Consider the following 23033-nt stretch of genomic DNA (forward strand, 5'->3'; position numbering starts at 1 on the left):
CGCCCGTCGCTACTACCGATTGAATTATTTAGTGAGGTCTCCGGACGTGATCACTGTGACGCCTTGCGTGTTACGGTTGTTTCGCAAAAGTTGACCGAACTTGATTATTAGAGGAAGTAAAAGTCGTAACAAGGTTTCCGTAGGTGAACCTGCGGAAGGATCATTATTGTATGTTTCTACCGTTAACAAAAATATTTATATATTGCCAATTTACCAAACAAAATATGTTTTTATAAAATCATAATTGTAAATAAAATATATTCAGTTGTATATATTATATGTTTATATTAATTATATTGCCAATATACTCATTTAGTAGTAGCTATACATATAACATTGTGTTCTATGTGTGTAGCAATTAATATATAAATACATATTGATGATATTATTACAATAATATTGATTTATAAAATCTGTGTGCATATGTACCATAGTATGCACGCGTTTGCGAATATGTATTGTCCATCATAGCTATGGGCATACATTGGTTAATGCAACAGCCTAAAAAGTACAATGTTGTACCTGATTTCAGGTTAATACTTTATATAAATTGATAATTATCAAACAAGCCAAAATACATATTATATTATTTAACAATATGGTAATATATCGCTTATATAAAACTAAGACATTTCGCAACATTCTTTTAGGATAAAACTAAAATTTATTGAAGGAATTGATATATGCCAGTAAAATGGTGTATTTTAATTTCTTTCAATAAAGACATATCTGACAAATAAATGAATAAACAAATTTTAATCACTCTAAGCGGTGGATCACTCGGCTCATGGGTCGATGAAGAACGCAGCAAACTGTGCGTCATCGTGTGAACTGCAGGACACATGAACATCGACATTTTGAACGCATATCGCAGTCCATGCTGTTTGGTACTTTAATTAATTTTATAGTGCTGCTTGGACTACATATGGTTGAGGGTTGTAAGACTATGCTAAATAAGTTGTTTAAAAATTTTACGAAATTTTTAAGCATATTGTATATTATTGGATATATATATATATATATATTCATAATATTGATATTAAATGGAAACGCATTATCTCTCATTGTTGTATATATTTGTGTGAGAAGAACGAAGAAAAATATATATTTTTTTGTCCTTTTTGAATCAAATAATACTGAGGAATGTCTAGCATAAAAAAATAATTAAAGTTTTTTCATCTAGAATTGCCTCTTATTAATGTTTCGAAAGGAAATTTTGTTGTAAATATAAATATTTAATATTCTTCGTGATATTCGTTATAAAATACGAATATTATAATGATTTCATTATGAGAACGCTCTATATATAATAATATAGTGTAATTATCATTATAAATTTTAATATACGTATATACAACCTCAACTCATATGGGACTACCCCCTGAATTTAAGCATATTAATTAGGGGAGGAAAAGAAACTAACCAGGATTTTCTTAGTAGCGGCGAGCGAAAAGAAATCAGTTCAGCACTAAGTCACTTTGTCTATATGGCAAACGTGAGATGCAGTGTATGGAGCGTCAATATTCTAGTATGAGAAATTAACGATTTAAGTCCTTCTTAAATGAGGCCATTTACCCATAGAGGGTGCCAGGCCCGTATAACGTTAATGATTACTAGATGATGTTTCCAAAGAGTCGTGTTGCTTGATAGTGCAGCACTAAGTGGGTGGTAAACTCCATCTAAAACTAAATATAACCATGAGACCGATAGTAAACAAGTACCGTGAGGGAAAGTTGAAAAGAACTCTGAATAGAGAGTTAAACAGTACGTGAAACTGCTTAGAGGTTAAGCCCGATGAACCTGAATATCCGTTATGGAAAATTCATCATTAAAGTTGTAATATTTTAACAATATTATAATAATAGTGTGCATTTTTTCCATATAAGGACATTGTAATCTATTAGCATATAACAAATTTATCATAAAATATGACTTATAGTTTATTCAAATTATTATGCTTGCATTTTAACATAGAATAAATGTCATTAATTTGATAAAGTGTTGATAAATTAAAATTAATACAGTGCGTTAATTTTTCGAAATTATATAATGGCATAATTATCATTGATTTTTGTGTTTATTATATGCATTTGTATGATTAACAATGCGAAAGATTCAGGATACCTTCGGGACCCGTCTTGAAACACGGACCAAGGAGTCTAACATATGTGCAAGTTATTGGGAGATAAACCTAATAGCGTAATTAACTTGACTAATAATGGGATTAGTTTTTTAACTATTTATAGATAATTAACACAATCCCGGGGCGTTCTATATAGTTATGTATAATAATATTTATATTATTTATGCCTCTAACTGGAACGTACCTTGAGCATATATGCTGTGACCCGAAAGATGGTGAACTATACTTGATCAGGTTGAAGTCAGGGGAAACCCTGATGGAAGACCGAAACAGTTCTGACGTGCAAATCGATTGTCAGAATTGAGTATAGGGGCGAAAGACCAATCGAACCATCTAGTAGCTGGTTCCTTCCGAAGTTTCCCTCAGGATAGCTGGTGCATTTTAATGTTATATAAAATAATCTTATCTGGTAAAGCGAATGATTAGAGGCCTTAGGGTCGAAACGATCTTAACCTATTCTCAAACTTTAAATGGGTAAGAACCTTAACTTTCTTGATATGAAGTTTAAGGTTATGATATAATGTGCCCAGTGGGCCACTTTTGGTAAGCAGAACTGGCGCTGTGGGATGAACCAAACGTAATGTTACGGTGCCCAAATTAACAACTCATGCAGAAACCATGAAAGGCGTTGGTTGCTTAAAACAGCAGGACGGTGATCATGGAAGTCGAAATCCGCTAAGGAGTGTGTAACAACTCACCTGCCGAAGCAACTAGCCCTTAAAATGGATGGCGCTTAAGTTGTATACCTATACATTACCGCTAAAGTAGATGATTTATATTACTTGTGATATAAATTTTGAAACTTTAGTGAGTAGGAAGGTACAATGGTATGCGTAGAAGTGTTTGGCGTAAGCCTTCATGGAGCTGCCATTGGCACAGATCTTGGTGGTAGTAGCAAATAATCGAATGAGACCTTGGAGGACTGAAGTGGAGAAGGGTTTCGTGTGAACAGTGGTTGATCACGAGTTAGTCGGTCCTAAGTTCAAGGCGAAAGCCGAAAATTTTCAAGTAAAAAATCAGTGAGTAATATTGTCAAATCTTTTATGATTTTTAAATACTTGAATAATTTTGAACGAAAGGGAATACGGTTCCAATTCCGTAACCTGTTGAGTATCCGTTTGTTATTAAATATGGGCCTCGTGCTCATCCTGGCAACAGGAACGACCATAAAGAAGCCGTCGAGAGATATCGGAAGAGTTTTCTTTTCTGTTTTATAGCCGTACTACCATGGAAGTCTTTCGCAGAGAGATATGGTAGATGGGCTAGAAGAGCATGACATATACTGTTGTGTCGATATTTTCTCCTCGGACCTTGAAAATTTATGGTGGGGACACGCAAACTTCTCAACAGGCCGTACCAATATCCGCAGCTGGTCTCCAAGGTGAAGAGTCTCTAGTCGATAGAATAATGTAGGTAAGGGAAGTCGGCAAATTAGATCCGTAACTTCGGGATAAGGATTGGCTCTGAAGATTGAGATAGTCGGGCTTGATTGGGAAACAATAACATGGTTTATGTGCTCGTTCTGGGTAAATAGAGTTTCTATCATTTATGGTAGTTACTTGTTCCCCGGATAGTTTAGTTACGTAGCCAATTGTGGAACTTTCTTGCTAAAATTTTTAAGAATACTAATTGGGTTAAACCAGTTAGTTCTTATTAATTATAACGATTATCAATTAACAATCAATTCAGAACTGGCACGGACTTGGGGAATCCGACTGTCTAATTAAAACAAAGCATTGTGATGGCCCTAGCGGGTGTTGACACAATGTGATTTCTGCCCAGTGCTCTGAATGTCAAAGTGAAGAAATTCAAGTAAGCGCGAACCAAATCCCTACGGTCTCTAGCCTAGGGGCCCAATCTGAACATAGTGCACAGGTTAACCCAAACAGTGGTTACCAATGCACGATATGTGAATCGTCTTTCCGTAGCAAAAGCGGACTAGGCGTTCACATGTCACGTCGGCACAAGGACGAGTTTGATCAACTTCGTCTGCGTACCGACCGTAAGGCACAATGGAGTGAGGAAGAGTTGAGTATGATGGCAAGAAAAGAGATCGAGCTCGCAGCAAATGGAGAAAGATATCTAAATAAGAAGCTAGCGGAAGTATTTACGAACCGTAGCGTCGACGCTATCAAGAAATGTCGACAGAGGGAGAGATATAAGACCAAAATCGAACAGCTAAAGGGTCAAGCTGTTCCTCTCCCAGAAGCATTAGAATCTGAAACCATACAGCGCCGCCCTAGTATACGCGAGCGAGATCTCCTAGTAACGCCACCTAACACTCTCGGAACCACTCCAACCGAACTGTCGAACAGTGAAATCCTGGCAGTACTACAGGGGTACCCACCTGTAGTATGCAATGACCAATGGAGAGTTGAGGTTTTGCAATCCATCGTAGATGGTGCGCAGGCCTCGGGTAAGGAAATTACTCTTCAGCGCTTGTCTACTTACCTTATGGAAGTATTTCCCTCACAGAATGACCGCCCCATTCAAACGAGACCTCCACGGAGACCTCGTAATAGGAGACAAGGTAGGAGACAGCAGTACGCCTTAACACAGCGGAACTGGGACAAGCACAAAGGTCGTTGTATAAAAGCCATTTTGGATGGAACTGAGGGGACAGCAACTATGCCAAGTCAAGGTATCATGGGGTCCTATTGGAGACAAGTCATGACACAAACAAGCCCAACATATAGTGGTACGAACACCACGTTCCGGACGGAACACCCACTTGAAGGGGTTTGGTCCCCGATAACACTAGGGGACCTAAGGGTACACAGAGTGTCATTGACGAAATCTCCAGGACCTGATGGAATTACTCCAAGAACTGTCAGGAGTATTCCGTCAGGAGTTATGCTTCGCATAATGAACCTGATACTTTGGTGCGGAAAGTTGCCTGTCTCCATCCGACAGGCACGAACCATCTTCATTCCGAAGGTGGGGAATGCTTCTCGACCGCAAGACTTTCGTCCAATTACGGTACAATCTGTTATGGTAAGGATTTTAAATGCCATTTTGGCTTCCCGGTTGACCTCATCAGTCGACTGGGATCCGCGTCAGCGAGGTTTCCTTCCAACCGACGGATGTGCCGATAATACGACGATAGTCGACTTAATCTTAAGGGATCACCATAAACGTTGTAAATCACTTTATATCGCAACTTTAGATATAAGCAAAGCATTTGACTCGGTGTCTCATGCAGCAGTTAGCGCCACTCTAACTGCATATGGTGCCCCTAAAGAATTCGTTGACTACGTACAAAATTCGTACGAGGTCTGTGGCACAACGCTCAATGGGGACGGATGGAGATCAGAGGAATTCATACCTGCTCGAGGTGTCAGACAGGGTGACCCGCTATCTCCCATAATATTCAACTTGATCGTCGATCAGTTGCTTAGGTCCTACCCCAATGAGATTGGTGCCACAATCGGTGATCACACAACAAACGCGGCCGCGTTCGCAGATGATATTGTCTTATTTGCGGAAACTCGTTTAGGCCTTCAAACAATGCTAGACACGACTGTCGATTTTCTATCTTCAGTCGGGCTTACCCTTAACTCGGATAAATGTTTTACAGTTGGAATAAAGGGGCAACCGAAACAGAAGTGTACTGTGGTCATCCCAGAGACCTTCCGTATCGGTTCGCGCTCGTGTCCTGCATTGAAGCGCACAGACGAGTGGAAGTATTTAGGCATAACATTCACTGCACAAGGGAGGACCAGGTACAGTCCAGCCGACGACCTAGGTCCGAAGCTGTTGAGGCTGACAAGGTCCCCCCTAAAACCACAACAGAAATTGTTCGCACTCAGAACAGTTCTTATCCCACAACTTTACCATAAGCTGACCCTAGGTAGTGTGATGATAGGTGTTCTGAGAAAGTGTGACATACTGGTACGTTCGACCGTAAGGAAGTGGTTAGGGCTTCCTCTGGACGTGTCAACTGCATTCTTCCATGCTCCTCATACTTATGGGGGCCTCGGAATCCCTTCAGTTCGTTGGGTAGCGCCAATGCTACGTATGAAAAGATTGAGCAATATTAAGTGGGCCCACCTCGCGCAATCCGAGGCGGCCAGCTCATTTCTTACCGACGAATTGAATAAGGCCCGGGGTAGAACTCTGGCTGGACTGAATGAGTTGACATCGCGTACAGAGATCGAAACGTACTGGGCGAACAGGTTGTATATGTCTGTTGATGGTCGCGGCTTACGTGAAGCGGGACTTTTTCGTCCCCAACACGGCTGGGTGTGTCAGCCCACGCGTTTGCTAACAGGTCAAGATTACCGAAACAGTATCAAGCTGCGAATAAATGCCCTACCATCGAGGTCTCGTACCACGAGGGGCAGAAATGAATTGGAACGGCAATGTCGTGCAGGTTGTGATGCTCCCGAAACAACAAACCACATCCTGCAGAATTGTTACCGTACGCATGGGAGGCGGGTAGCAAGACATAACTGTGTAGTCAATAACCTTAAGAGGATTCTTGAGGAGAAGGGCCACACAGTACACGTCGAACCAAGTTTGCAGCTGGAAACCTCGGTAAGTAAACCAGACCTGGTGTGTATCCGTGACAATCACGCTTGCGTGATTGATGCGCAGATTATAACGGATGGACTGTTTCTCGACGATGTGCACCATCGCAAAGTTGAGAAATATAAAAGACCGGAAGTTATATCTGCACTGCGGAGAGAATTCGGAGTGTCGGGCAACGTCGAAGTCCTATCCGCGACGTTAAACTGGCGTGGGATCTGGAGCAATCAATCCGTTAGAAGATTGATAGCAAAGGGTCTCATCTCATCCGGTGACAGCAATGTCATTAGCGCCAGAGTGGTAACAGGCGGACTATATTGCTTCAGACAGTTCATGTATCTCGCAGGTTACACTCGAGATTGGACTTAGCCTATACACTATGTTGGAGAGAAGACGCTTGCTACCTAGGCAAAATGTGAAATTAGGTATAAACATCGTGGTTGTAAAACTTGAGGTGGGTTTTTAGTACGTATGCGTGATTACTTCGTAATCATGAATCGTGCATGCTAGTGGGGTTTGGCCTCCACTAGTATCTTTGAAGATTTTCCTTCCTCAGCGATCAAAAAAAAAAAAAAAAAAAAAAAAATAGCCAAATGCCTCGTCATCTAATTAGTGACGCGCATGAATGGATTAACGAGATTCCTACTGTCCCTATCTACTATCTAGCGAAACCACAGCCAAGGGAACGGGCTTGGAATAATTAGCGGGGAAAGAAGACCCTTTTGAGCTTGACTCTAATCTGGCAGTGTAAGGAGACATAAGAGGTGTAGCATAAGTGGGAGATATTAGATTTCGGTTTGGTATCGACAATGAAATACCACTACTCTTATTGTTTCCTTACTTACTTGATTAAATGGAACGTGTATCATTTCCTAGCCATTATACGGATATATTTATTATATCTTATGGTATTGGGTTTTGATGCAAGCTTCTTGATCAAAGTATCACGAGTTTGTTATATAATCGCAAACAAATTCTTTAATGAGAAAATGCATTTATGTATTTTCAATTTGAAAATTTGGTATAACTCCAATTACTCAGGTATGATCCAATTCAAGGACATTGCCAGGTAGGGAGTTTGACTGGGGCGGTACATCTCTCAAATAATAACGGAGGTGTCCCAAGGCCAGCTCAGTGCGGACAGAAACCACACATAGAGCAAAAGGGCAAATGCTGACTTGATCTCGGTGTTCAGTACACACAGGGACAGCAAAAGCTCGGCCTATCGATCCTTTTGGTTTAAAGAGTTTTTAACAAGAGGTGTCAGAAAAGTTACCATAGGGATAACTGGCTTGTGGCGGCCAAGCGTTCATAGCGACGTCGCTTTTTGATCCTTCGATGTCGGCTCTTCCTATCATTGTGAAGCAAAATTCACCAAGCGTTGGATTGTTCACCCATGCAAGGGAACGTGAGCTGGGTTTAGACCGTCGTGAGACAGGTTAGTTTTACCCTACTAATGACAAAACGTTGTTGCGACAGCATTCCTGCGTAGTACGAGAGGAACCGCAGGTACGGACCAATGGCACAATACTTGTTCGAGCGAACAGTGGTATGACGCTACGTCCGTTGGATTATGCCTGAACGCCTCTAAGGTCGTATCCGTGCTGGACTGCAATGATAAATAAGGGGCAATTTGCATTGTATGGCTTCTAAACCATTAAAAGTTTATAATTTATTTTATAAACGACAATGGATGTGATGCCAATGTAATTTGTAACATAGTAAATTGGGAGGATCATCGATCACCTGATGCCGCGCTAGTTGCATATAAAAACATTATTTAATACAATGACAAAGCCTAGAATCAATTGTAAACGACTTTTGTAACAGGCAAGGTGTTGTAAGTGGTTGAGCAGCTGCCATACTGCGATCCACTGAAGCTTATCCTTTGCTTGATGATTCGATATATATAAATTTATTCTTTATATATGAAAATTATTTTTATATATTTATATGAATATATACCTATAAATGGTAATATATATATATATATATTAAAAAGAATATATTTTATATAAATATGGATAAATTATTTATCCTATATAAATTACGTTGGCTTGAATATGAATATAATGTTATATTATAAGTTTGTTATACTTAATTACATATGAAATGATACTTATAAAAATTGTATTATGTAAACACACGAAACATAGTGTATATGCATATGTGCAAATGTGAATGTATATATGAAATAATATGAATGCAAAAAGCATGGAGTGATCGTATGTGGAACTTGGAAGTATTTCTAATATTGGAATTTAATGATATGTGATATGAATGCAAGAATTAAATACTTTGGTATATAAAATGTGATAATATTATATGTTATATTATAACATGAGCATGATTTGATTATGAATTAGGTTTTATATGGATATGGATATGGATATGGGAATGTTTCTCATATATAATATAACATTATAGCATAATCATAATGCGATTATAAATATAGAAAATATAAAAATGTATTTAATATAAATAGATATATTACGTGTATATGTGAAATTAAAGCAAAGATACCAGCTGATATGATATCTTTCATGTAAATGAATGATGAATGTAATGAAAAATAATTAATTTAATTTCATATGATATGGGGAACATACTAAGTCGGCAATGTCTGTTTATTTTATATGCGTATATATATTTTTCTTAATATATATGAATAATTTTGAAGTGATAGTATAATATTTTGTATTAAAATACGAAAAGAAACTATTTTTAAAAGGTACTCTCAAGTAAAAATACCTGATTTGCGGAAAGCGTGGCAGAAAACCTATATAGGGAGTGGTAGTCTCGTGCATGGTATATTTCATATGAAAATTTTATAATGAAAAATTATTAATTTATTTCATATGATATGGGGAATATACTTAGCCGGCAATGTCTGTGTATTTTATATGAATATATATATATTTCTTAGTATATATGAATAATTTTGAAGTGATAGTATTGTATTTTTTATTAAAATACGAAAAGAAACTATTGTTAAGAGGCACTCTCAAGTAAAAATACCCGATTTGCGGAAAGCGTGGCAGAAAACCTATATAGGGAGTGGTAGTCTCGTGCATGGTATATTTCATATGAAAATTTTATAATGAAAAATTATTAATTTATTTCATATGATATGGGGAATATACTTAGCCGGCAATGTCTGTGTGTTTTATATGAATATATATATATTTCTTAGTATATATGAATAATTTTGAAGTGATAGTATTGTATTTTTTATTAAAATACGAAAAGAAACTATTGTTAAGAGGCACTCTCAAGTAAAAATACCCGATTTGCGGAAAGCGTGGCATAAAACCTATATAGGGAGTGGTAGTCTCGTGCATGGTATATTTCATATGAAAATTTTATAATGAAAAATTATTAATTTATTTCATATGATATGGGGAATATACTTAGCCGGCAATGTCTGTGTGTTTTATATGAATATATATATATTTCTTAGTATATATGAATAATTTTGAAGTGATAGTATTGTATTTTTTATTAAAATACGAAAAGAAACTATTGTTAAGAGGCACTCTCAAGTAAAAATACCCGATTTGCGGAAAGCGTGGCATAAAACCTATATAGGGAGTGGTAGTCTCGTGCATGGTATATTTCATATGAAAATTTTATAATGAAAAATTATTAATTTATTTCATATGATATGGGGAATATACTTAGCCGGCAATGTCTGTGTATTTTATATGAATATATATATATTTCTTAATATATATGAATAATTTTGAAGTGATAGTATTGTATTTTTTATTAAAATACGAAAAGAAACTATTGTTAAGAGGCACTCTAAAGCAAAAATACCCGATTTGCGGAAAGCGTGGCAGAAAACCTATACATGATGGACAGTTGATGTCCATCGGTATTGTATACAATATTTGGTACAGTATTGTATATAATATTATTATATGTTGTCATTATACTCAAAGTAGTGTTTAATAGGAGATATTTGTTTTCAAATTGATCTTAATAAAGATAATATAGTGAAACTAACCAAGATATATACTATTTAGTATATATCATTTCTGTTTCGAATTATTATCGTGAATTTTTGGAAATGGTCTTATATGATTAAATATTGTATGAGTGCCATTTCAACAATGTACCAGCATATATAATCAAAGCGATTTATATGCAAATTCAAATATTGCCAAAATATATAAATTCCATTCCACATGAACTCATGTGTTTGGTTTTATTTAATGTATATCACAAAAAACGCATACGAAATTGGATAAATTTTAAATTTGTTGTTAAAATACATAGTTTAAACACAATTAATATTGGTTTAAGCCTATATACGTGTGATAATATATTAAGTGCAAATAAAAAGATATTTTTGAACGAAAAAAAAATGTATATAATAAAATATATATATTTGTATAGAGAAAAATGGCGAATGTGAATGCTATATAAAAATGGCCACAATCGTTTAACAAATTCTCATAAACTGTTGATAAAAAATATTTATTTATTTTTTTTTTTTATTCAAAAGTATTATTGAGTTGTCAAATATTTACATATGTGAGCGTATGCGCACGAAACGAAAACATTATTCTGGTTGATCCTGCCAGTAGTTATATGCTTGTCTCAAAGATTAAGCCATGCATGTCTAAGTACACACGAATTAAAAGTGAAACCGCAAAAGGCTCATTATATCAGTTATGGTTCCTTAGATCGTTAACAGTTACTTGGATAACTGTGGTAATTCTAGAGCTAATACATGCAATTAAAACACGGACCTTATGGGACGTGTGCTTTTATTAGGCTAAAACCAAGCGATCGTAAGATCGTTACATTGGTTGAACTCTAGATAACATGCAGATCGTATGGTCTTGTACCGACGACAGATCTTTCAAATGTCTGCCCTATCAACTTTTGATGGTAGTATCTAGGACTACCATGGTTGCAACGGGTAACGGGGAATCAGGGTTCGATTCCGGAGAGGGAGCCTGAGAAACGGCTACCACATCTAAGGAAGGCAGCAGGCGCGTAAATTACCCACTCCCAGCTCGGGGAGGTAGTGACGAAAAATAACAATACAGGACTCATATCCGAGGCCCTGTAATTGGAATGAGTACACTTTAAATCCTTTAACAAGGACCAATTGGAGGGCAAGTCTGGTGCCAGCAGCCGCGGTAATTCCAGCTCCAATAGCGTATATTAAAGTTGTTGCGGTTAAAACGTTCGTAGTTGAACTTGTGCTTCATACGGGTAGTACAACTTACAATTGTGGTTACTACTATACCTTTATGTATGTAAGCGTATTACCGGTGGAGTTCTTATATATAATTAAGTACTTGTATTTTTTTATATATTCCTCCTATTTAAAAACCTGCATTAGTGCTCTTCATCGAGTGTTATTGTGGGCCGGTACAATTACTTTGAACAAATTAGAGTGCTTAAAGCAGGCTTCAAATGCCTGAATATTCTGTGCATGGGATAATGAAATAAGACCTCTGTTCTGCTTTCATTGGTTTTCAGATCAAGAGGTAATGATTAATAGAAGCAGTTTGGGGGCATTAGTATTACGACGCGAGAGGTGAAATTCTTGGACCGTCGTAAGACTAACTTAAGCGAAAGCATTTGCCAAAGATGTTTTCATTAATCAAGAACGAAAGTTAGAGGTTCGAAGGCGATCAGATACCGCCCTAGTTCTAACCATAAACGATGCCAGCTAGCAATTGGGTGTAGCTACTTTTATGGCTCTCTCAGTCGCTTCCCGGGAAACCAAAGCTTTTGGGCTCCGGGGGAAGTATGGTTGCAAAGCTGAAACTTAAAGGAATTGACGGAAGGGCACCACCAGGAGTGGAGCCTGCGGCTTAATTTGACTCAACACGGGAAAACTTACCAGGTCCGAACATAAGTGTGTAAGACAGATTGATAGCTCTTTCTCGAATCTATGGGTGGTGGTGCATGGCCGTTCTTAGTTCGTGGAGTGATTTGTCTGGTTAATTCCGATAACGAACGAGACTCAAATATATTAAATAGATATCTTCAGGATTATGGTGTTGAAGCTTATATAGCCTTCATTCATGGTGGCAGTAAAATGTTTATTGTGTTTGAATGTGTTTATATAAGTGGAGCCGTACCTGTTGGTTTGTCCCATTATAAGGACACTAGCTTCTTAAATGGACAAATTGCGTCTAGCAATAATGAGATTGAGCAATAACAGGTCTGTGATGCCCTTAGATGTCCTGGGCTGCACGCGCGCTACAATGAAAGTATCAACGTGTATTTCCTAGACCGAGAGGTCCGGGTAAACCGCTGAACCACTTTCATGCTTGGGATTGTGAACTGAAACTGTTCACATGAACTTGGAATTCCCAGTAAGTGTGAGTCATTAACTCGCATTGATTACGTCCCTGCCCTTTGTACACACCGCCCGTCGCTACTACCGATTGAATTATTTAGTGAGGTCTCCGGACGTGATCACTGTGACGCCTTGCGTGTTACGGTTGTTTCGCAAAAGTTGACCGAACTTGATTATTTAGAGGAAGTAAAAGTCGTAACAAGGTTTCCGTAGGTGAACCTGCGGAAGGATCATTATTGTATGTTTCTACCGTTAACAAAAATATTTATATATTGCCAATTTACCAAACAAAATATGTTTTTATAAAATCATAATTGTAAAATAAAATATATTCAGTTGTATATATTATATGTTTATATTAATTATATTGCCAATATACTCATTTAGTAGTAGCTATACATATAACATTGTGTTCTATGTGTGTAGCAATTAATATATAAATACATATTGATGATATTATTACAATAATATTGATTTATAAAATCTGTGTGCATATGTACCATAGTATGCACGCGTTGCGAATATGTATTGTCCATCATAGCTATGGGCATACATTGGTTAATGCAACAGCCTAAAAAGTACAATGTTGTACCTGATTTCAGGTTAATACTTTTATATAAATTGATAATTATCAAACAAGCCAAAATACATATTATATTATTTAACAATATGGTAATATATCGCTTATATAAAACTAAGACATTTCGCAACATTCTTTTAGGATAAAACTAAAATTTATTGAAGGAATTGATATATGCCAGTAAAATGGTGTATTTTTAATTTCTTTCAATAAAGACATATCTGACAAATAAATGAATAAACAAATTTTAATCACTCTAAGCGGTGGATCACTCGGCTCATGGGTCGATGAAGAACGCAGCAAACTGTGCGTCATCGTGTGAACTGCAGGACACATGAACATCGACATTTTGAACGCATATCGCAGTCCATGCTGTTTGGTACTTTAATTAATTTTATAGTGCTGCTTGGACTACATATGGTTGAGGGTTGTAAGACTATGCTAAATAAGTTGTTTAAAAATTTTACGAAATTTTTAAGCATATTGTATATTATTGGATATATATATATATATATATTCATAATATTGATATTAAATGGAAACGCATTATCTCTCATTGTTGTATATATTTGTGTGAGAAGAACGAAGAAAAATATATATTTTTTTGTCCTTTTTGAATCAAATAATACTGAGGAATGTCTAGCATAAAAAAATAATTAAAGTTTTTTCATCTAGAATTGCCTCTTATTAATGTTTCGAAAGGAAATTTTGTTGTAAATATAAATATTTAATATTCTTCGTGATATTCGTTATAAAATACGAATATTATAATGATTTCATTATGAGAACGCTCTATATATAATAATATAGTGTAATTATCATTATAAATTTTAATATACGTATATACAACCTCAACTCATATGGGACTACCCCCTGAATTTAAGCATATTAATTAGGGGAGGAAAAGAAACTAACCAGGATTTTCTTAGTAGCGGCGAGCGAAAAGAAATCAGTTCAGCACTAAGTCACTTTGTCTATATGGCAAACGTGAGATGCAGTGTATGGAGCGTCAATATTCTAGTATGAGAAATTAACGATTTAAGTCCTTCTTAAATGAGGCCATTTACCCATAGAGGGTGCCAGGCCCGTATAACGTTAATGATTACTAGATGATGTTTCCAAAGAGTCGTGTTGCTTGATAGTGCAGCACTAAGTGGGTGGTAAACTCCATCTAAAACTAAATATAACCATGAGACCGATAGTAAACAAGTACCGTGAGGGAAAGTTGAAAAGAACTCTGAATAGAGAGTTAAACAGTACGTGAAACTGCTTAGAGGTTAAGCCCGATGAACCTGAATATCCGTTATGGAAAATTCATCATTAAAGTTGTAATATTTTAACAATATTATAATAATAGTGTGCATTTTTTCCATATAAGGACATTGTAATCTATTAGCATATAACAAATTTATCATAAAATATGACTTATAGTTTATTCAAATTATTATGCTTGCATTTTAACATAGAATAAATGTCATTAATTTGATAAAGTGTTGATAAATTAAAATTAATACAGTGCGTTAATTTTTCGAAATTATATAATGGCATAATTATCATTGATTTTTGTGTTTATTATATGCATTTGTATGATTAACAATGCGAAAGATTCAGGATACCTTCGGGACCCGTCTTGAAACACGGACCAAGGAGTCTAACATATGTGCAAGTTATTGGGAGATAAACCTAATAGCGTAATTAACTTGACTAATAATGGGATTAGTTTTTTAACTATTTATAGATAATTAACACAATCCCGGGGCGTTCTATATAGTTATGTATAATAATATTTATATTATTTATGCCTCTAACTGGAACGTACCTTGAGCATATATGCTGTGACCCGAAAGATGGTGAACTATACTTGATCAGGTTGAAGTCAGGGGAAACCCTGATGGAAGACCGAAACAGTTCTGACGTGCAAATCGATTGTCAGAATTGAGTATAGGGGCGAAAGACCAATCGAACCATCTAGTAGCTGGTTCCTTCCGAAGTTTCCCTCAGGATAGCTGGTGCATTTTAATGTTATATAAAATAATCTTATCTGGTAAAGCGAATGATTAGAGGCCTTAGGGTCGAAACGATCTTAACCTATTCTCAAACTTTAAATGGGTAAGAACCTTAACTTTCTTGATATGAAGTTTAAGGTTATGATATAATGTGCCCAGTGGGCCACTTTTGGTAAGCAGAACTGGCGCTGTGGGATGAACCAAACGTAATGTTACGGTGCCCAAATTAACAACTCATGCAGAAACCATGAAAGGCGTTGGTTGCTTAAAACAGCAGGACGGTGATCATGGAAGTCGAAATCCGCTAAGGAGTGTGTAACAACTCACCTGCCGAAGCAACTAGCCCTTAAAATGGATGGCGCTTAAGTTGTATACCTATACATTACCGCTAAAGTAGATGATTTATATTACTTGTGATATAAATTTTGAAACTTTAGTGAGTAGGAAGGTACAATGGTATGCGTAGAAGTGTTTGGCGTAAGCCTTCATGGAGCTGCCATTGGCACAGATCTTGGTGGTAGTAGCAAATAATCGAATGAGACCTTGGAGGACTGAAGTGGAGAAGGGTTTCGTGTGAACAGTGGTTGATCACGAGTTAGTCGGTCCTAAGTTCAAGGCGAAAGCCGAAAATTTTCAAGTAAAAAATCAGTGAGTAATATTGTCAAATCTTTTATGATTTTTAAATACTTGAATAATTTTGAACGAAAGGGAATACGGTTCCAATTCCGTAACCTGTTGAGTATCCGTTTGTTATTAAATATGGGCCTCGTGCTCATCCTGGCAACAGGAACGACCATAAAGAAGCCGTCGAGAGATATCGGAAGAGTTTTCTTTTCTGTTTTATAGCCGTACTACCATGGAAGTCTTTCGCAGAGAGATATGGTAGATGGGCTAGAAGAGCATGACATATACTGTTGTGTCGATATTTTCTCCTCGGACCTTGAAAATTTATGGTGGGGACACGCAAACTTCTCAACAGGCCGTACCAATATCCGCAGCTGGTCTCCAAGGTGAAGAGTCTCTAGTCGATAGAATAATGTAGGTAAGGGAAGTCGGCAAATTAGATCCGTAACTTCGGGATAAGGATTGGCTCTGAAGATTGAGATAGTCGGGCTTGATTGGGAAACAATAACATGGTTTATGTGCTCGTTCTGGGTAAATAGAGTTTCTATCATTTATGGTAGTTACTTGTTCCCCGGATAGTTTAGTTACGTAGCCAATTGTGGAACTTTCTTGCTAAAATTTTTAAGAATACTAATTGGGTTAAACCAGTTAGTTCTTATTAATTATAACGATTATCAATTAACAATCAATTCAGAACTGGCACGGACTTGGGGAATCCGACTGTCTAATTAAAACAAAGCATTGTGATGGCCCTAGCGGGTGTTGACACAATGTGATTTCTGCCCAGTGCTCTGAATGTCAAAGTGAAGAAATTCAAGTAAGCGCGGGTCAACGGCGGGAGTAACTATGACTCTCTTAAGGTAGCCAAATGCCTCGTCATCTAATTAGTGACGCGCATGAATGGATTAACGAGATTCCTACTGTCCCTATCTACTATCTAGCGAAACCACAGCCAAGGGAACGGGCTTGGAATAATTAGCGGGGAAAGAAGACCCTTTTGAGCTTGACTCTAATCTGGCAGTGTAAGGAGACATAAGAGGTGTAGCATAAGTGGGAGATATTAGATTTCGGTTTGGTATCGACAATGAAATACCACTACTCTTATTGTTTCCTTACTTACTTGATTAAATGGAACGTGTATCATTTCCTAGCCATTATACGGATATATTTATTATATCTTATGGTATTGGGTTTTGATGCAAGCTTCTTGATCAAAGTATCACGAGTTTGTTATATAATCGCAAACAAATTCTTTAATGAGAAAATGCATTTATGTATTTTCAATTTGAAAATTTGGTATAACTCCAATTACTCAGGTATGATCCAATTCAAGGACATTGCCAGGTAGGGAGTTTGACTGGGGCGGTACATCTCTCAAATAATAACGGAGGTGTCCCAAGGCCAGCTCAGTGCGGACAGAAACCACACATAGAGCAAAAGGGCAAATGCTGACTTGATCTCGGTGTTCAGTACACACAGGGACAGCAAAAGCTCGGCCTATCGATCCTTTTGGTTTAAAGAGTTTTTAACAAGAGGTGTCAGAAAAGTTACCATAGGGATAACTGGCTTGTGGCGGCCAAGCGTTCATAGCGACGTCGCTTTTTGATCCTTCGATGTCGGCTCTTCCTATCATTGTGAAGCAAAATTCACCAAGCGTTGGATTGTTCACCCATGCAAGGGAACGTGAGCTGGGTTTAGACCGTCGTGAGACAGGTTAGTTTTACCCTACTAATGACAAAACGTTGTTGCGACAGCATTCCTGCGTAGTACGAGAGGAACCGCAGGTACGGACCAATGGCACAATACTTGTTCGAGCGAACAGTGGTATGACGCTACGTCCGTTGGATTATGCCTGAACGCCTCTAAGGTCGTATCCGTGCTGGACTGCAATGATAAATAAGGGGCAATTTGCATTGTATGGCTTCTAAACCATTAAAAGTTTATAATTTATTTTATAAACGACAATGGATGTGATGCCAATGTAATTTGTAACATAGTAAATTGGGAGGATCATCGATCACCTGATGCCGCGCTAGTTGCATATAAAAACATTATTTAATACAATGACAAAGCCTAGAATCAATTGTAAACGACTTTTGTAACAGGCAAGGTGTTGTAAGTGGTTGAGCAGCTGCCATACTGCGATCCACTGAAGCTTATCCTTTGCTTGATGATTCGATATATATAAATTTATTCTTTATATATGAAAATTATTTTTATATATTTATATGAATATATACCTATAAATGGTAATATATATATATATATATATTAAAAAGAATATATTTTATATAAATATGGATAAATTATTTATCCTATATAAATTACGTTGGCTTGAATATGAATATAATGTTATATTATAAGTTTGTTATACTTAATTACATATGAAATGATACTTATAAAAATTGTATTATGTAAACACACGAAACATAGTGTATATGCATATGTGCAAATGTGAATGTATATATGAAATAATATGAATGCAAAAAGCATGGAGTGATCGTATGTGGAACTTGGAAGTATTTCTAATATTGGAATTTAATGATATGTGATATGAATGCAAGAATTAAATACTTTGGTATATAAAATGTGATAATATTATATGTTATATTATAACATGAGCATGATTTGATTATGAATTAGGTTTTATATGGATATGGATATGGATATGGGAATGTTTCTCATATATAATATAACATTATAGCATAATCATAATGCGATTATAAATATAGAAAATATAAAAATGTATTTAATATAAATAGATATATTACGTGTATATGTGAAATTAAAGCAAAGATACCAGCTGATATGATATCTTTCATGTAAATGAATGATGAATGTAATGAAAAATAATTAATTTAATTTCATATGATATGGGGAACATACTAAGTCGGCAATGTCTGTTTATTTTATATGCGTATATATATTTTTCTTAATATATATGAATAATTTTGAAGTGATAGTATAATATTTTGTATTAAAATACGAAAAGAAACTATTTTTAAAAGGTACTCTCAAGTAAAAATACCTGATTTGCGGAAAGCGTGGCAGAAAACCTATATAGGGAGTGGTAGTCTCGTGCATGGTATATTTCATATGAAAATTTTATAATGAAAAATTATTAATTTATTTCATATGATATGGGGAATATACTTAGCCGGCAATGTCTGTGTATTTTATATGAATATATATATATTTCTTAGTATATATGAATAATTTTGAAGTGATAGTATTGTATTTTTTATTAAAATACGAAAAGAAACTATTGTTAAGAGGCACTCTCAAGTAAAAATACCCGATTTGCGGAAAGCGTGGCAGAAAACCTATATAGGGAGTGGTAGTCTCGTGCATGGTATATTTCATATGAAAATTTTATAATGAAAAATTATTAATTTATTTCATATGATATGGGGAATATACTTAGCCGGCAATGTCTGTGTGTTTTATATGAATATATATATATTTCTTAGTATATATGAATAATTTTGAAGTGATAGTATTGTATTTTTTATTAAAATACGAAAAGAAACTATTGTTAAGAGGCACTCTCAAGTAAAAATACCCGATTTGCGGAAAGCGTGGCATAAAACCTATATAGGGAGTGGTAGTCTCGTGCATGGTATATTTCATATGAAAATTTTATAATGAAAAATTATTAATTTATTTCATATGATATGGGGAATATACTTAGCCGGCAATGTCTGTGTATTTTATATGAATATATATATATTTCTTAATATATATGAATAATTTTGAAGTGATAGTATTGTATTTTTTATTAAAATACGAAAAGAAACTATTGTTAAGAGGCACTCTAAAGCAAAAATACCCGATTTGCGGAAAGCGTGGCAGAAAACCTATACATGATGGACAGTTGATGTCCATCGGTATTGTATACAATATTTGGTACAGTATTGTATATAATATTATTATATGTTGTCATTATACTCAAAGTAGTGTTTAATAGGAGATATTTGTTTTCAAATTGATCTTAATAAAGATAATATAGTGAAACTAACCAAGATATATACTATTTAGTATATATCATTTCTGTTTCGAATTATTATCGTGAATTTTTGGAAATGGTCTTATATGATTAAATATTGTATGAGTGCCATTTCAACAATGTACCAGCATATATAATCAAAGCGATTTATATGCAAATTCAAATATTGCCAAAATATATAAATTCCATTCCACATGAACTCATGTGTTTGGTTTTATTTAATGTATATCACAAAAAACGCATACGAAATTGGATAAATTTTAAATTTGTTGTTAAAATACATAGTTTAAACACAATTAATATTGGTTTAAGCCTATACGTGTGATAATATATTAAGTGCAAATAAAAAGATATTTTTGAACGAAAAAAAAATGTATATAATAAAATATATATATTTGTATAGAGAAAAATGGCGAATGTGAATGCTATATAAAAATGGCCACAATCGTTTAACAAATTCTCATAAACTGTTGATAAAAAATATTTATTTATTTTTTTTTTTTATTCAAAAGTATTATTGAGTTGTCAAATATTTACATATGTGAGCGTATGCGCACGAAACGAAAACATTATTCTGGTTGATCCTGCCAGTAGTTATATGCTTGTCTCAAAGATTAAGCCATGCATGTCTAAGTACACACGAATTAAAAGTGAAACCGCAAAAGGCTCATTATATCAGTTATGGTTCCTTAGATCGTTAACAGTTACTTGGATAACTGTGGTAATTCTAGAGCTAATACATGCAATTAAAACACGGACCTTATGGGACGTGTGCTTTTATTAGGCTAAAACCAAGCGATCGTAAGATCGTTACATTGGTTGAACTCTAGATAACATGCAGATCGTATGGTCTTGTACCGACGACAGATCTTTCAAATGTCTGCCCTATCAACTTTTGATGGTAGTATCTAGGACTACCATGGTTGCAACGGGTAACGGGGAATCAGGGTTCGATTCCGGAGAGGGAGCCTGAGAAACGGCTACCACATCTAAGGAAGGCAGCAGGCGCGTAAATTACCCACTCCCAGCTCGGGGAGGTAGTGACGAAAAATAACAATACAGGACTCATATCCGAGGCCCTGTAATTGGAATGAGTACACTTTAAATCCTTTAACAAGGACCAATTGGAGGGCAAGTCTGGTGCCAGCAGCCGCGGTAATTCCAGCTCCAATAGCGTATATTAAAGTTGTTGCGGTTAAAACGTTCGTAGTTGAACTTGTGCTTCATACGGGTAGTACAACTTACAATTGTGGTTACTACTATACCTTTATGTATGTAAGCGTATTACCGGTGGAGTTCTTATATATAATTAAGTACTTGTATTTTTTTATATATTCCTCCTATTTAAAAACCTGCATTAGTGCTCTTCATCGAGTGTTATTGTGGGCCGGTACAATTACTTTGAACAAATTAGAGTGCTTAAAGCAGGCTTCAAATGCCTGAATATTCTGTGCATGGGATAATGAAATAAGACCTCTGTTCTGCTTTCATTGGTTTTCAGATCAAGAGGTAATGATTAATAGAAGCAGTTTGGGGGCATTAGTATTACGACGCGAGAGGTGAAATTCTTGGACCGTCGTAAGACTAACTTAAGCGAAAGCATTTGCCAAAGATGTTTTCATTAATCAAGAACGAAAGTTAGAGGTTCGAAGGCGATCAGATACCGCCCTAGTTCTAACCATAAACGATGCCAGCTAGCAATTGGGTGTAGCTACTTTTATGGCTCTCTCAGTCGCTTCCCGGGAAACCAAAGCTTTTGGGCTCCGGGGGAAGTATGGTTGCAAAGCTGAAACTTAAAGGAATTGACGGAAGGGCACCACCAGGAGTGGAGCCTGCGGCTTAATTTGACTCAACACGGGAAAACTTACCAGGTCCGAACATAAGTGTGTAAGACAGATTGATAGCTCTTTCTCGAATCTATGGGTGGTGGTGCATGGCCGTTCTTAGTTCGTGGAGTGATTTGTCTGGTTAATTCCGATAACGAACGAGACTCAAATATATTAAATAGATATCTTCAGGATTATGGTGTTGAAGCTTATATAGCCTTCATTCATGGTGGCAGTAAAATGTTTATTGTGTTTGAATGTGTTTATATAAGTGGAGCCGTACCTGTTGGTTTGTCCCATTATAAGGACACTAGCTTCTTAAATGGACAAATTGCGTCTAGCAATAATGAGATTGAGCAATAACAGGTCTGTGATGCCCTTAGATGTCCTGGGCTGCACGCGCGCTACAATGAAAGTATCAACGTGTATTTCCTAGACCGAGAGGTCCGGGTAAACCGCTGAACCACTTTCATGCTTGGGATTGTGAACTGAAACTGTTCACATGAACTTGGAATTCCCAGTAAGTGTGAGTCATTAACTCGCATTGATTACGTCCCTGCCCTTTGTACACACCGCCCGTCGCTACTACCGATTGAATTATTTAGTGAGGTCTCCGGACGTGATCACTGTGACGCCTTGCGTGTTACGGTTGTTTCGCAAAAGTTGACCGAACTTGATTATTTAGAGGAAGTAAAAGTCGTAACAAGGTTTCCGTAGGTGAACCTGCGGAAGGATCATTATTGTATGTTTCTACCGTTAACAAAAATATTTATATATTGCCAATTTACCAAACAAAATATGTTTTTATAAAATCATAATTGTAAAATAAAATATATTCAGTTGTATATATTATATGTTTATATTAATTATATTGCCAATATACTCATTTAGTAGTAGCTATACATATAACATTGTGTTCTATGTGTGTAGCAATTAATATATAAATACATATTGATGATATTATTACAATAATATTGATTTATAAAATCTGTG

General features: G+C 36.0%; 5 non-coding genes and 1 pseudogene across 5 annotated transcripts; all 6 read left to right on the plus strand.

Moving 5' to 3' along the window:
• The first annotated feature begins 760 nt into the window (after positions 1-760).
• LOC6603823 lies at positions 761-939 on the plus strand. Its single transcript, XR_048227.2, has one exon. It is a non-coding gene; the product is annotated as a 5.8S ribosomal RNA (ribosomal RNA).
• Positions 940-1354: 415 nt separating this feature from the next.
• On the plus strand, positions 1355-8574 carry LOC113567047 (annotated as a pseudogene).
• Positions 8575-11239: 2665 nt separating this feature from the next.
• LOC113567051 lies at positions 11240-13234 on the plus strand. Its single transcript, XR_003409322.1, has one exon. It is a non-coding gene; the product is annotated as a small subunit ribosomal RNA (ribosomal RNA).
• A 596-nt stretch (positions 13235-13830) lies between these two features.
• On the plus strand, positions 13831-14009 carry LOC113567049. The gene has a single exon (XR_003409320.1). It is a non-coding gene; the product is annotated as a 5.8S ribosomal RNA (ribosomal RNA).
• A 415-nt stretch (positions 14010-14424) lies between these two features.
• On the plus strand, positions 14425-18387 carry LOC113567046. Its single transcript, XR_003409319.1, has one exon. It is a non-coding gene; the product is annotated as a large subunit ribosomal RNA (ribosomal RNA).
• A 2398-nt stretch (positions 18388-20785) lies between these two features.
• LOC113567052 lies at positions 20786-22780 on the plus strand. Its single transcript, XR_003409323.1, has one exon. It is a non-coding gene; the product is annotated as a small subunit ribosomal RNA (ribosomal RNA).
• The last annotated feature ends 253 nt before the right edge of the window (positions 22781-23033 follow it).

This window comes from Drosophila persimilis, unplaced genomic scaffold, assembly GCF_003286085.1.
Source record: "Drosophila persimilis strain 14011-0111.01,24,50 unplaced genomic scaffold, DperRS2 tig00001574-arrow-arrow-pilon, whole genome shotgun sequence".
NCBI lineage: Eukaryota > Metazoa > Arthropoda > Insecta > Diptera > Drosophilidae > Drosophila > Drosophila persimilis.